Source organism: Marmota marmota, unplaced genomic scaffold, assembly GCF_001458135.2.
Source record: "Marmota marmota marmota unplaced genomic scaffold, marMar, whole genome shotgun sequence".
Lineage (NCBI taxonomy): Eukaryota > Metazoa > Chordata > Mammalia > Rodentia > Sciuridae > Marmota > Marmota marmota.
In genome coordinates this window covers 4,469,857-4,483,652 of record NW_026000080.1, presented here as the reverse complement: position 1 = coordinate 4,483,652, position 13,796 = coordinate 4,469,857, and positions in this window count along the sequence as shown.

Sequence of the window (13,796 nt, the reverse complement as noted above, 5' to 3'; positions counted from 1 at the left end):
CATGTGAAAAATCTCAGATTTATGGCAAAGGAGGAATCCATGTTTCAATGTATCAAAGACGAGGGAGAACTCAAAGATGACTGAAGTTTGAGTTTAAGTAACTTGGGGAGTAGTGACACTGTTCAAAGAAACAGGGAACTCACGAAGCCTCCAGGAGGAAGATGAGTTCATATCTAGACAACGCTCAGTCCTAAACAGGGAAGCTGTGCAAGGAGACCAGAGCTACATTAGTGTATGTCACTTGTCCATCAGGTTCCCCAAAACCCACGTGGAATGCCTACTGGAATTCCTGGTTCTTGCTTGCTTAAACAGGTATTTTTGACCTCCTTTACTATTTGAACAAGCAGCATGATTTTAGAAGTGAAGTCAGAGGGAAAAATTAAAGAAAGTTGTTCGTTTCCTAAAGAAGTGAGTAGCTGTTTTCTCCAGGAGTTTCTGGTCTGTGTCTAAAGCTAAAGAAAACAACACGTCTCTACATGACAGCCACCGACATTTGGCCACAAGATGTATATTGGGACTATCATAATAACTAAGGCCACTTTAGCAGGAAAAAAAAAAAGAGTTCCACATTTTTGTGGAAACTTCTGCTTCCTCGGCACCCATCACCACCATCAAAAGGTAATAAAAGGATTTGTTTTTCTGATAGAAAAAAAGAACACATGATTGATGGTAAAATATCAGGTTTCTTCCATTTATTAGTGATGTGACTTAGGTAAGTCCCTTGAATTTTTTTGCTCACTTAATTCCCTCTTCTATAAATCAAGTGAGTTTTCCAGATTCTATTTAACTCAGTCTTAACTACCATTTATTGAACTGATGCTAGGGTTCTTTCCAATACTTTGTTTTCCATTATTCAAAAAGGAAGAAGGAAGTACCAAAATCTTGAACCTAAATGGAACACTAGAGCTGAAACTAGTGTTTATGTTATGAAATTTCCTTTGTTTATAAACCAAGAAAATGAGACACAGGGTCTTGACTCATTCTGGATAAAAAAACTGGTTACCAACAAAGTCCAATATAGACCTGAGTTCTGATTCTCAATCTTAACGATTTCCCCACTACACAAGAGTGTGTTTTCTTAATGGCTAGTTTGAAAATGTTTGCCTTGGATGAACTCAGAGGGAGTAATAAAAGAAAAATACACAAAGCCTAGCTGACCTGAGAGAGAGATTTATGTGTTGAATTTAAGTTTTTATAATATGAAATCATGTCACACTTCAACTGCAACATAAAAGTATTAGACTGAGTTATGTGCTTTTTATAGCACATTACTTAATGGCTAAAGCCTCAGACACAGCTTCTGGTCTCATTGTCACGGACACCTCGGAGCCTCCAAAAAGTCATTCTGAAGTTGAGACTCCTGAGACTACACCACGATGGCAATGGTGCCCTCCCCATCTAGGGAGAGCACTCAGCCACGTCTGAATTTGGGGTCCACTCTGAAGAAGAAAAGCAGAAAAAAAGATGTTCTGAGCTAGGTAGACAGAAGGTGGGTGATAAAAAGTACCAGCTAAGACTCCCACCAACATCTCAGATCCCCGTCTTTTACTCCCCATCTTTGTATTGCTGGCCTGAGAAGGATGCAAAAATAGATGAACAGCAAATACGAAATCAAAAATGGAAGTTCCAATAAGAGTCTGCTTGGCACTGCCCACAGTCTGGGCAGAAGTACAACCTCCAAACTAACCTGTGGGGTTGAATATGACTACCAGTACCTAGGGGTTCATTAGAGATGGGCACTAGTGAGCACAGAAGAAAATAATAAATAGATCTAATCCATTGCTTTTATAGATCAGTCTTTTTACTTTCTTTAAAAAAAAGTAAAACTGAAAAATATTAAATGAACCACAAACCTCCTTTGAGGCAAAAACAATCTGGAACATAAAAGAGCTTCTTACCTTTGAATACAAATGAACATATTTCCTCCAATGCTTGGGTGCTGCAAGTCTTCCTGGGGGACTTTTCTAAACAATGGGCTTTATTATATTTACAATTCCATATTTAATATACATACCTCTTATTTTAAAATGAATTTTTTATTAAACCACAGTAACATTTATTCATTCATTCATTCAATCAGTCAGTCATCAACAAATATTTATTGGGTGTCACCTCTTGTTGCAGGCTCAGTTTTGAGTGCTAGGGTTATAGCAGTGAATAGAATAGACAAAAATAATCTATTAATTCAGTTTACATTTTGATCAAAGTCTCTCCCTCTTTATTTTCAAAGTGCTTACTTGAATAAATAGTAAACAATATTCAATATAATCTGTGGGACTCAGAGAAATTATATTATAAAAATGAATGTAAGTCATATAAAACAAAATCAAAATGTATATAAGTTATTCATTAAATCTTGAATTTCACCTCCTTTCTCTTCCAAGTCCCCTTTTGAAGTATTTCTCCCAAGACACAAAGTGTAAAATAACAAAAGAGAAAGAGACCCTTCCAAAGAGAAAAGAAAGAATAGTCTGCTAACAATCACCCTCATTCCATGAAGTCCTGCTTGTACAGAACTCGTTTTTCTATGCCAAGCATCAAAATATTTAAAGGCCCAATGAAGTGGCATCTCAAAAACCAACACCAAAATAATTAATAACCTGGCTGAAAACTTACTTTAAGGAGGTATAAAGATGACCCTCTAGAGCCTGGCCTTGGGGGTGCCATGTTGGTTTAAGTTCACTGGGCCCCAGAAGAATACTGCTGACCTCCAGTCATGGCAACTTCATCTTCATAGTGTCCTGGGTGTTGCAGCCTGTAGAGGGGTGGGTCAGACAAACCCAGGTGTTTCATAATCCAGTCAGGTACAGAGCATGTTCTTTGCCTCTGGGAAGTAAAGTTACGAGGGGAAGAGCTTATGAGGAAAATCAACGACAGCATCAAGGAATGGCAGCAAATATGGAAACATAAACATCAAAGCCTAGGTAATTATGAAAGCAAGTCTCCAAAGAAGGAAAGGCCATCATTGGATGAAGCCACCTTTCATGCTTCCCTTCTAAGCCAGATTTATTATCCCTAAGAAAGGGATTTATTATTGTATCCGAAAGGAGGAAAAGAAGGAAGGACGAAAAGAAGGAAGGGAGTGATGGATGGACGGACAGACCAGGAAGCACAGCATTTGCTAGCATAAAGGATGCTGCCCTCGTCTCATTGTAAACTCCTCTTAGGAGGATAACCTGTAATAAAAGGAACTACCGAGGCTTTCTTGGCCATCACCCTTGACAAACTACCATTTCTAATACTATCAGCTACATTCTTAGACAAATACGTTTTCATTTATTAGCTAGGATATACAGGTAAAAAGAACTAATAGGAAAATAAAATATAAATATGAACAAGATTAAAAAGCAGTTCTAGGGTGTTCAAAATGCAAGTGACCTCCATTCTGAGGATTGTAGGAAGAAGCGAACTCAAACCTTGATTCCCATCTCCCGTCATCCTGTCAGGCAGTCCTTGGAGGAGGGATAACTTCACCACATAGCCATAATAGAGCAGCAAGAAGCAGCTCTCTGTTTAATTAGAGGAACCCTAGTAACAAGGAGCAATCGCTCTAAGACATATATCAAAAGGATATAATCAAAAACATTGTGGCTTTTGTGACATGACCTCTAAGACAACATAGGCAGCTAAAACATCCTGGACCAGAAAAACTTGGGGAAGGAGTGGAGCAGGGTGGGCAGAAAGAGGGCAGCAGGCATATGTGATATTTTGTCAGACACAACATCTTTGTTTGTATGTGGTGCTGAGGATCGAACCAAGGCCGCACGCATGCCAGGCGAGCATGCTACCGCCTGAGCCACATCTCCAGCCCATCTTTAATACTTTTTGTGAACTAAATCTAAACCTTCAATTTTGAATACTTTGAAAATATTTTAAGGGCATCAATTCCTCCTTCATATTTGAGTTTTCAGACTTTAGCTCCTTAACTGGCTTCCCCGCCCCCTTTTAGTGCCTTTTTTTTTCTTTCTTTTCGTCTCACTCTTCTGTGTATTGTTTCTGTAGAAAAGAAAGAAATGATGTAAGACGGGAGAATGAGAAGGAACCACCTTGTTGATTACAAGAATCACCATTTCATCTCCGTTAAGCCTTGGTTCTATCACAATCTTCTTAACCTGGTGAAAATCACTGTAGAATATGGGCAAGGCTGGAGACTTAGGAAGGAAACCTCACCATAAATTCTATCCAAGATACATGTTGAAGGACTCACAGTCATTTATTGCACACTCACACACACCCCATACATTCTACCATCTGGATTTGATATTACATAAAAGTATACAGGTAGCTTTGCATGCCAGAAGTCAAGGTAGGGGTGAAAAATGAGACTAAATGGTAATATCTGACCAGCAATCCAAACCCCAGTGTTGCACACGGACAGGCTGCATCCCAAACATTCTGACAGGAAATGCAGCTTCTGATAGCTCTTTCAGATAATTCGGGAAATGCATGAAAACTGTTCATCTTCAGACACAAGTGTAATCATTGATAGCATTACAGTGACTAAAGAGTGCTATATACCTAGGAAAAGAACCCAACACAACTAGTGTTAGGGGGGTTGAGGTGGCTAAGGGAACAAAGCACCAGGCAACAACCCATCAGGTGCCGATAGACACACAGTGATAACCATCTGTCAATCAGCAGGGTCTCCTGACTGACCCTGGAAGGACCTGGAGCTCAGTAAGATCCCCTACCATACCCAGGAGGACAAGGGACTCTAAAAACCTCCCATTTCTGTCCCAAGCCCTCTCTTCCTACCCTAAACCTGATAAAATTACAATCCAAATCTGGCTGAGCCTGGGTGCAAGCCCCCCCCCCCAAAGCTCACAAACTCTATAGACTGGAGGGTCTCGCTGGGGAGTGAATCTCAATAAAGCCTTGTTTGGTTAATCTACCTCCTTTTGATCACTGGTGCCTGACTTTACATCTAATAAAAATTTAGACTCTCCATCTGTTAGTAAAATTTTTAAAAAAGGCATACAAACAGAAAACAGTTATAAAAATAATAAATGATAATTCAGGCACAATTATTTTATTATTAAAATACTGGAACTTTTTGAACCATTAACTTGGTTGCTTTTACTTCTTCGTGCCTAAACATTTTTCTATCTGCACCCTGCCTCCCAATTTAAGCACATAATTATGTGTATATGGCCTCTGAGTTGCTTTGGGGCAAGATGGAAAGCAGAAGAGGCCTACAAGTCTTTTTTTTTATCCCACCAAGGTCTTAAGAAGACATAGGTGTTTTGATGAAGGGTGTGAGTTTCTGTGCCAAACAGAAAAATTGTCTTGGCCTGATGTAAAGTAAAAAAAAAAAAAAAAAAAAGAAAAAACTTTCACAAATAGAGGTTCTTCCTGTTCTGGGCTGGTGGCAAAGCAAACCTAAACTCATTTCTTGCCAGCACAAGATCCAGGGAGGAAAGGGCTGCATGCTGTGTCTAGGTAAGCAGAAGTATAACGAACTTTGCACAAAACCCCCACTTAATTTCAGTAGGTAAAAGTAAGCAAATCATCCCCTCCAGGTGACATATAATTTAAGGTTCTTGAAAGCAAACTGCACCTGGTTTGAGCAGAATTTGTTACCTCAAGCAACAGTAGAATTTACTGCTAGGTTATGGGGACGTTCAGGGAATCAAAGGCAATCTGGGAACACCTACCTTTAGAAGTGGGAGGGCAGAGGTAACTTTGATAATCTGGGTAACAGGAAGCACAAAACTGTCCCTTCAGGGTGCTAATACCGGTTGGATCAAGTCCAATCTTTTCCTATCCTTGAGTCACTCCTCACAAAATTAAACTTCTGGAAGAGAGGGAGGAGTCTTGCTCAGATCTCTTTCCCAATATTCCTTCAGGCAAGGGGAGTAAGACTTGTTTGATAGTTGTAGTAGACTGCCAGCATTGGGTATAGGGTAATCCTCCAAAGGTAAAAATCAGATGTCATTACAAATGGGGCAGTGAGCCAGGGGAGTGGGTACTAGGCAAGCATAAAAAATCAATGGTCACTACGGATAGCCACTTGATATAAAAAAAAAATCTCATATGCTTCATCACTTTGTTATGTTGTTATTCTTTTTAGATATGCATGATGCTTCATTACTTTTTAATACATTGCTCATATGTGATAATTAATCTAAAGAAGTTAAAGTTAAAATTGCCCAAACACTAAATTCATTGTGTAATTTCCTTGCTCACAACTATTCATTGGTTCACCATTCCCTCCAATAAAGCTCCAAATTCCTTCATATTCTTCTAGTTTCTGCCTACTCATCCAATTTTATTGTCAGTTCTATCCCCTCCCTCCCTTCCTTTGTTCCTTCATTCTTTCCTTCCACCTATGTCCTCATATTACAGGACTTGCAGTAACTTGAACACATTATCCTCTTCCATATTCATGAGCCTATACAAATGCCACTACCTCTGCTTGGAATGACCTGCCCTATTCCTTGTCTGCCTGGAGAACTTACTCAATTCAAGCATCTCCTCTTTAAAGATGCTACTCGGGTGTCTTCTTTTCCCTAATAGCCATTCTCTATCACTTTCCTTCATCTCAGTAACCCCACTGTACATCTGGCACATGCCTCTATTTTTAAATTTACTCTATTGAGTTATAATTTTTTAATGTATATGTTTATCTCCAATATAGATCTGTGAGCTTTTGGAGAAAAGCTCTGAAAAATTAGTTATTAAATGAGTAAATAAACTTTACAATCAGAGACCAACATTCTCCAAAGGCCTGCTGTGCTTGGCATATGCAGTATTAGTAGGGACATGCAGACCATCAGTGGGGAGGGACAAAGGGTCTAGGTAGGACACAGGTGTACATTAGAATCACCAAATATTCACTCTCCTTAATCTTCATGTCCATTTGCAAGTATAATGTGCCATTTTTTTCTACTTTATTTGCTAATTTTTCTTTTGCAAATTTTTATTTATCTTCTTTTCGGTTCTGGAATGATGAAATTTATACTCCAAAATATTATCGTGTTTAATGACTGAGATGCTTAGTTTTGCATGGTGAATCGTTTTATAGCATAGCCCCTAAGAAGTAATCTCAGGAGCCAGATTGCTTGGGTGTGGACCCTGGTTCTGGTGAGGTGACTCTAGGCAAGGTATTTAACCTCTCCCTGTCTCAGATACCTACTCTATAAAAACAAGGTTCATAATGGTACCCAAGCATGGGATTGTGGAGAGGATTAAATGAGTCATAGATGTAAAGCACATAGAACATTGTTTGGCATGTAAAAAGTGCTAAATGTTAGCTGCTGTTGTTATTGCAATAAAATATATCCCATACTATATTGCTACAATATTTTTGGTCATTACAATAATACAATAAATGAGAAGTAGAATAACAGAACGCATGTAAACAAGAGTTTGTTTCCATCATAGAAGGATCCACAATCTTTGGTAAAGTAATTTTCAGGACATAAGAAACAATTCAACACCACTTCAACAGAGAATGATGCTTAAGGAAAAGTTACCTAATTGAAAGTGGTTTAGACCAAAAAAGGAACTGCTGGCTGTTTAATTCTGGAGGAAGCCAACAGTGGAAAAAATCTTAAACTTTGTGGAAAAAAAAAAATTAGAACTCATTAATGAATCCAGTTAATTCATGAATCAATATTTTATATTTTCAGTTAAACTTATTCTATGGGATCAGAGTTACCAAGTTTAGTAGTCAGTCACATATCAGAAGCTTGTAACTCCAGTTAGAAGTTCAGAGACATCTCATATCTGAAATGCCCAAAACCAAACCCTGGGCTTCCCCTTCATCCAAACAACCTGGTACTCTTGACTTTTCCCTGTGGCACCATCCACCCATTGTCTAGAGTAAAGCTTAATCAGTCTCCCATCCTTTCCTTCTCTCCTCTGCATTGTTTGTATCATGTTTACATTATTTATAGACTAGAGGGTCATGAAGGAGTTCCTGGGAGCAGATAATTTGGTTCTTCTCCCTCAAGTCAAGTTAAGGAATCCGATCAAATTACTTGTAAAGACAAGAAATGCCCTCTTATGTGAGTGTCTCATGGCTGGGTCAGATTTCTATGTAGGTGGTGAACTACTGATCTGCTCTCTGCACTAATCTAAGCAGGAGAAAAAAAATAACAGAACAAAAAGAAGTTATAGCAGTGGCAAGATGCTTAGATTTCAGAAGCAATCAGAGAATAAAGCCAAGCTCGGGGTGAATTGCTGGTCCCTGGTCAAGAGTGCTGCTCATCAAGTAAGAAGACCCCTACACTAGGAGCAAAGAAGACCTGAGAGGACATGGCCTCTCCTTCACCGCAGAACTGTGCAGAGGCACTTGCATGGCTTCCTGAAGAGTGCCTCATCAGATAGAGGCAGCATTGGGATGCCTATCAGAGCACAGCAATTACAATTGAGTAGGAGACATTTGTGACTTCTTCCCAGTTCTCAGGCCCCATAAGCCATGCAACAAAGGAAACGTTATAAAAGACAAGAGTGAGAAAATAGACCATCTTCTAAACCCGCTTCCAGGGATGTCTCTTAGTCCTTGAAAAATGATGGGAAGGAGGGCTTGGGGGGATCCAGAGGAGAGAGGTTCAAACTTGGTATAAAATTGGAAAAGACCAGACTGGACTTTTTAATAATGGAAAACCATCTGAACACTAAATCTGCTGGAATTTGAAAGGAAATTTTATCAGTACACTTGAAGGCATTGGTCAAAAAAATAAGTAGAATATTTTCATGTTTATAACCCCACTGAATTTAATCCTTTTAATCTTCTCTATAATCACAATCAATTATAAAAATACTGCTCTAATTCTAAAACTTTTAGCTCTTGCCACACAGCAACAGAGTGGCCTCTTTAAACACGAATCTGATCATATAATGCTCCTACTCACTCTCCTTAGTGACTTTAGCATTATTATACCTAGGATAAAGATCTCGAGTCTTACCACTGCCTCCAAAGCCCTCATACACTCTGCTCCCTTCTTTGCCCTCCATCTACACTGGTTTCTCAGGCCTCAGGCACACCAAGTTCAGTTTTCACATATTCTTTCCCATCTCCTACATACTCTTTCCCACTTCCAAGTCTGTTAGATTCTAGCTCATAATTCACTTCTTCAGGAAAGTCTTCCCCAAACTAGGCAGGTATCCCCTTGTTATACACTGTCAGGGCACAACACATGCCTTCATAAAACCATTATAATAATTATATACATTTATGTGATCATTTGTTAAATTTCTGTCTTCTCTATTGGTCTTAAGAAGATCCTGAGTGTTTTTACTTACCTTTGCATACCTGGTACCTAGGAATTCCTGGTACTTTGAATTCCCGGTACTGCCAGAAATGAGAAGGCACCCAAGAAATATTTAATGAATAAGTGAATGAATAAATGAATGTATTTACATGTTTTTACCCAAAGTCATTGAGTAGATCTCCAAGTGAGGCAGTGCTGATCTCTTTTCCTCGATAGGCAACAAATGAAGTAAGGCTTAGCTTGAATACTGGGCAGGACTGCCTTGGTTCTTGTCTTCTCTGGAAAACCTTCTGGTTATAATAATTAACTATTACTAATAGCAGTTATTTATTGAGAGCATACAGAGTGCTAGTCATAGTGCTGAGAGTTGTTCCATGCATTGTTGATCTCACCTAATCACCACAACATCCCCATGGGCTAGATGCTACTTTCTTACAGAAGAAGGAAACAGGTTCCTAGAGAAGTTAAGAGACCTGTTCAAGATCGCACAGCTAAATGAGATTAGTTGAAAATGGAACCTAAATCTGGTGACTTGAAAACCTATGCTCTTAACCTTTATGATGCATTATGCTTATTGGTAAATACAATTCCCTGACTCCCACAGTGCTGTTCTTTTCCAGAGTTATGTAATACCTGGATTAAGATCTAACCAAGATTTCATGTTCATATGTTTTGGTTCTAAATTAGATTTGAAGTTCTTGGCAGAGAAGGTTTATTTTGTTTTCTGATTTCCTTGGCTTCTTCACAAGGTCCATGTCTGGTTGTGAGTGCTCAAAAATATTTTTAGAATGATTGATTAAATGAGTACTGGGATAATCTTACTTGATAGTTTATATGGATGATATGTACTGTCTTCATTGAACACCATTCCAAGTTTACTGAGATTTCCATTTTTTGAATGGAGATGTCTATGAATCGATACCATGCCCCCCATTTAAACGTGGGATATGATAATACAGTGTCTTAGGAAAACATTACACACTGTATCTCCTTATCTCGAGCACCAAACCTCATGAAATTTCTACAGTAAATGTTAGTTTCACAACAAAGGAAGAACTAACTGTTCAAATGAGATATCAGGTAAAATATGGAATAGATGGTATCTTTTATCAGATATGTAAGTATGTTACGATATATCTTTATAGAAGACGAGAAGTTACAATTTTCTAGCAGTTCAAAAGGTAAACCTACTTTTATCAGCTCATATCTTAAGCCTCTCCATGAATTATTTAAATGTAAAATGTAGTTTAGTTTGAAAATTATCTTATTCCTGAGAAGAAAATCTGGAAGAAAAATCAGTAATTCTCCTGCTCTAACCAATAATTTTGTAATTATATTAACCAAATAATTTTCAATTTATTTCTTCACCTCTCAAAATCTTAAAGATAATTCTTTTCCACTTTTCTGTAATTGGGAATGCCTGAGATAAGTCTCCCTCACTTAATTACAGAAATGGGAAATGATACATAAAATAGATATTTTTTTCTTAAATTAATTTTACCAAACTGCATCAGACTCTACCATATCTACAATAGAATACATGGGTTGAAACAGTTAAATGAAAAACAAATATTGCTGTTGCATTCACTGTTCCAAACTTCATACATCTGCCTCATTTGAAGGATCCAAATTGCACTTCATCAAGTGCTTTGTTTCTGAAAATACACTGCAGAGTCAAGAAAAGAAAATGAGTTACACACAGATGTATGGTGTTGTGTTCATCTGATAATTTACTCTAAGTAACATGGACCTCAGGACAAGCCACATGATTAGTTGAAAGAGCAATAAGCAATGGCATAAGAATTACAATTTGTAGTTTAAACTGGATGCTGCTATTTATCTCTTTGCATTTCCCTTTTCCCAGTGGGAAATGAATATGATTCCTGCCTTAAATATAATTTATAGGAATTTTAGAAGGACTGAGGATATATTAGAAACATTTTGAAAATCTCTAATGTTAGATATATCATAGTTCTTGGTATCTCTAATGTTAGATATATCATAGTTCTTGATATATCACAGTTTTGGCTTCAGTTCACATTGATAATACTAAAGAGAATCAGAAAGATAAATGGTTCTATTTCAGGCCTTTTTCAGAAATTCTCAAGACACAACAGACACAGCAGGATAATATTTTTGCTTCTTGATTACATTAAAAAAATGAAATACCCATCATTATGTACAACTATAATGCTCCAATAAAAACTGTGGGGAAAAAAAAACAAAATAAAGTAAAACAAACAGTATGAGAAAAGTAAAATGGTAACTTTGCGTTCAGCCCAAAATTTATTCTGTTAACTTCACCATGAACTATTCACCTTCAGTCTTGAGTGTATTTCATAGGATGATTTGAATTTTTGATATTCTGGTTTCCAGTGACAGATTCTGCATCTTGACAAGTTTTGATGAAGTCTATTCACTCTAGACAATTTATGCAAACCTAACTTGAATAGTTGATTTTGACTTTATCCCCTTGAGTTCCTAGAACTGCCCTGATTAAAATTTAAAATATAATTACAGGTAGCACATTGAGTCAGTCAGTTAGTCAGAGATCTGAGCTCTGTGAATGCCTGCTTCCTGCAGCACAAGGCATTAAGTGCTCTGGAGGAGGGCGGGGGTGGATGGGAACAGTCACCCATGGAATGATTTAAGGATTATTATTAAAACAATATATCACCAAGTGCAAAGTACTTGTGTAGAAACTCTATATATAAAAGTTCAAGGAATGGAGAGTAATTGTCTATCCTGTATATTTAGCAATGGTGTTTTGTGGCTGACAGTAGCTTTGTGGGTTTCTCAACAAAACAAATTGAACATTGGTCTACCCACAAACAGGCACCCTGAGTTGATACACAGCAGCTCTTCAATTTCTTTTACCTGGCACTACCTCAAGGATTTTGCAAAGGGTCAGGGAGACATGTTTCTTAAAATAACTTTTAAATTCTTTTAAAATTGGGGGGGAATAATTTTGGAATAAATTTACAAAAAATTACAAAAATAATGCAGACAGCTTCTGTATACTCTCCCCAAGTTTTCATTAGTGTTTACATCTTACTTTGCCATAGTAAATTTTTCAGAACTCAGAACCAACCTTGGTACATTAGCAGTAAATAAACTTCAGACTCTATTCAGATTTCATCCATGTTCCACCGATGATTATTTTTCTGCTCTAGGATTCAATATGGGATACCGCATTGCATTTAGCAAGAAGAGACTTTCATGTCTTACTATTAAGATTAAAAAATCAGCAGCTCGTAATCAGCCAGCTAATCAATGTTACATATTAATGTGAACAATAATAATGAATTGGGTGTCCAAGAGTTACCTGGACACACCATAAGATTTAGTCAAGATTCTAACTAACTTTAAGGAAAAGTACACAAGATTTTGTAGCCATTCATAACCATTTTATTTACCTAAAAGTGCTGATTATATCATGTTTTACAATAATTACTAAACTTTTAAAACTATATATAGATAATAACATCTTGCTATAATAATTCTTTTGGTGTTACCTAGTATGAACACCTAGACATGGGGTGCCGCAGTCTGGCTGGGCACAATCAGGAGCCACTTGTCAAAAGAAACTAACTTTATTTTTAGAACCACACACGCCAAACAAAACAGCCTCTCAGGAAAAATCCTCAGAGCCTCAACTGCCACCACCGGCTTTCCACAAGCCTCTCTCTCCCACCCAAGCTTCTCTCCACCTCCCACAATCCTCCTGCTCTTGAGGCCGATTGGCTGGGTCACGTGGGCGGAGCCAAAAAAAGTCCCCCAATGAGCAGCTCCGTGGTCTGAAAGGGCAGGGAAACAGTCCAATGAGCATCACCGCAGAGGAGCCAATCAGCTAGATGTTGCTGGGGCCGAGGAGCCAATCAGCTAGATGTTGCTGGGGCCACTGTGAGCCAATCATCAGCCGGCAGCTGGAAGTTTGCTGGGGCCCCTTCGGCTGTGGCTCTCAACATCTACCCCTCTCTGTTTAAACAACAAGCATGTGGCTTAGGGACCGTGTCTGTTAGGCAGTCCAATTCAACATATGGTCCTTACCCGTCATCGGATGAACTGACCTCTAGGCGTCAGCCTCCTGTCTTAGGTTGGTACCACTGCAATTGGATCATACCCGTCACTGACTACCGGTCCAGCATACAGCTATACTTGTGGATAGGCCTTTGCACCAGTGGGGGGGTGAGGTTCTTTGCCTCACCTCTGTTGGCCCCCAAATTTTAGACCATCACTAGTAGAGGAGGATGCAAAATGCCATGACATTAAGCCAATTGAGGGCTCCTTTGAAAAATTGTACCACCGGTGACATCATCAGCAAAAATACCCCAACACTACCACAAGTCGCTGCACCAACAGATAGTTCACAATGCATACAGGTGAGCTCACAATGTGTCCAGGCAAGTTCTGCAAGCAGTTCAGTGATGGCTATTGTAGAAGCTGTAGATTGGTTTTATCTTTGACTTCACCAGCACTGGGATGAAGATAGGAATTCTGGCAATAATGGCTAAAGAAAAAATTATGTAACATTACAGAAGGCACTAAAAGAAAACAATTTTCTTAACAATTTACATT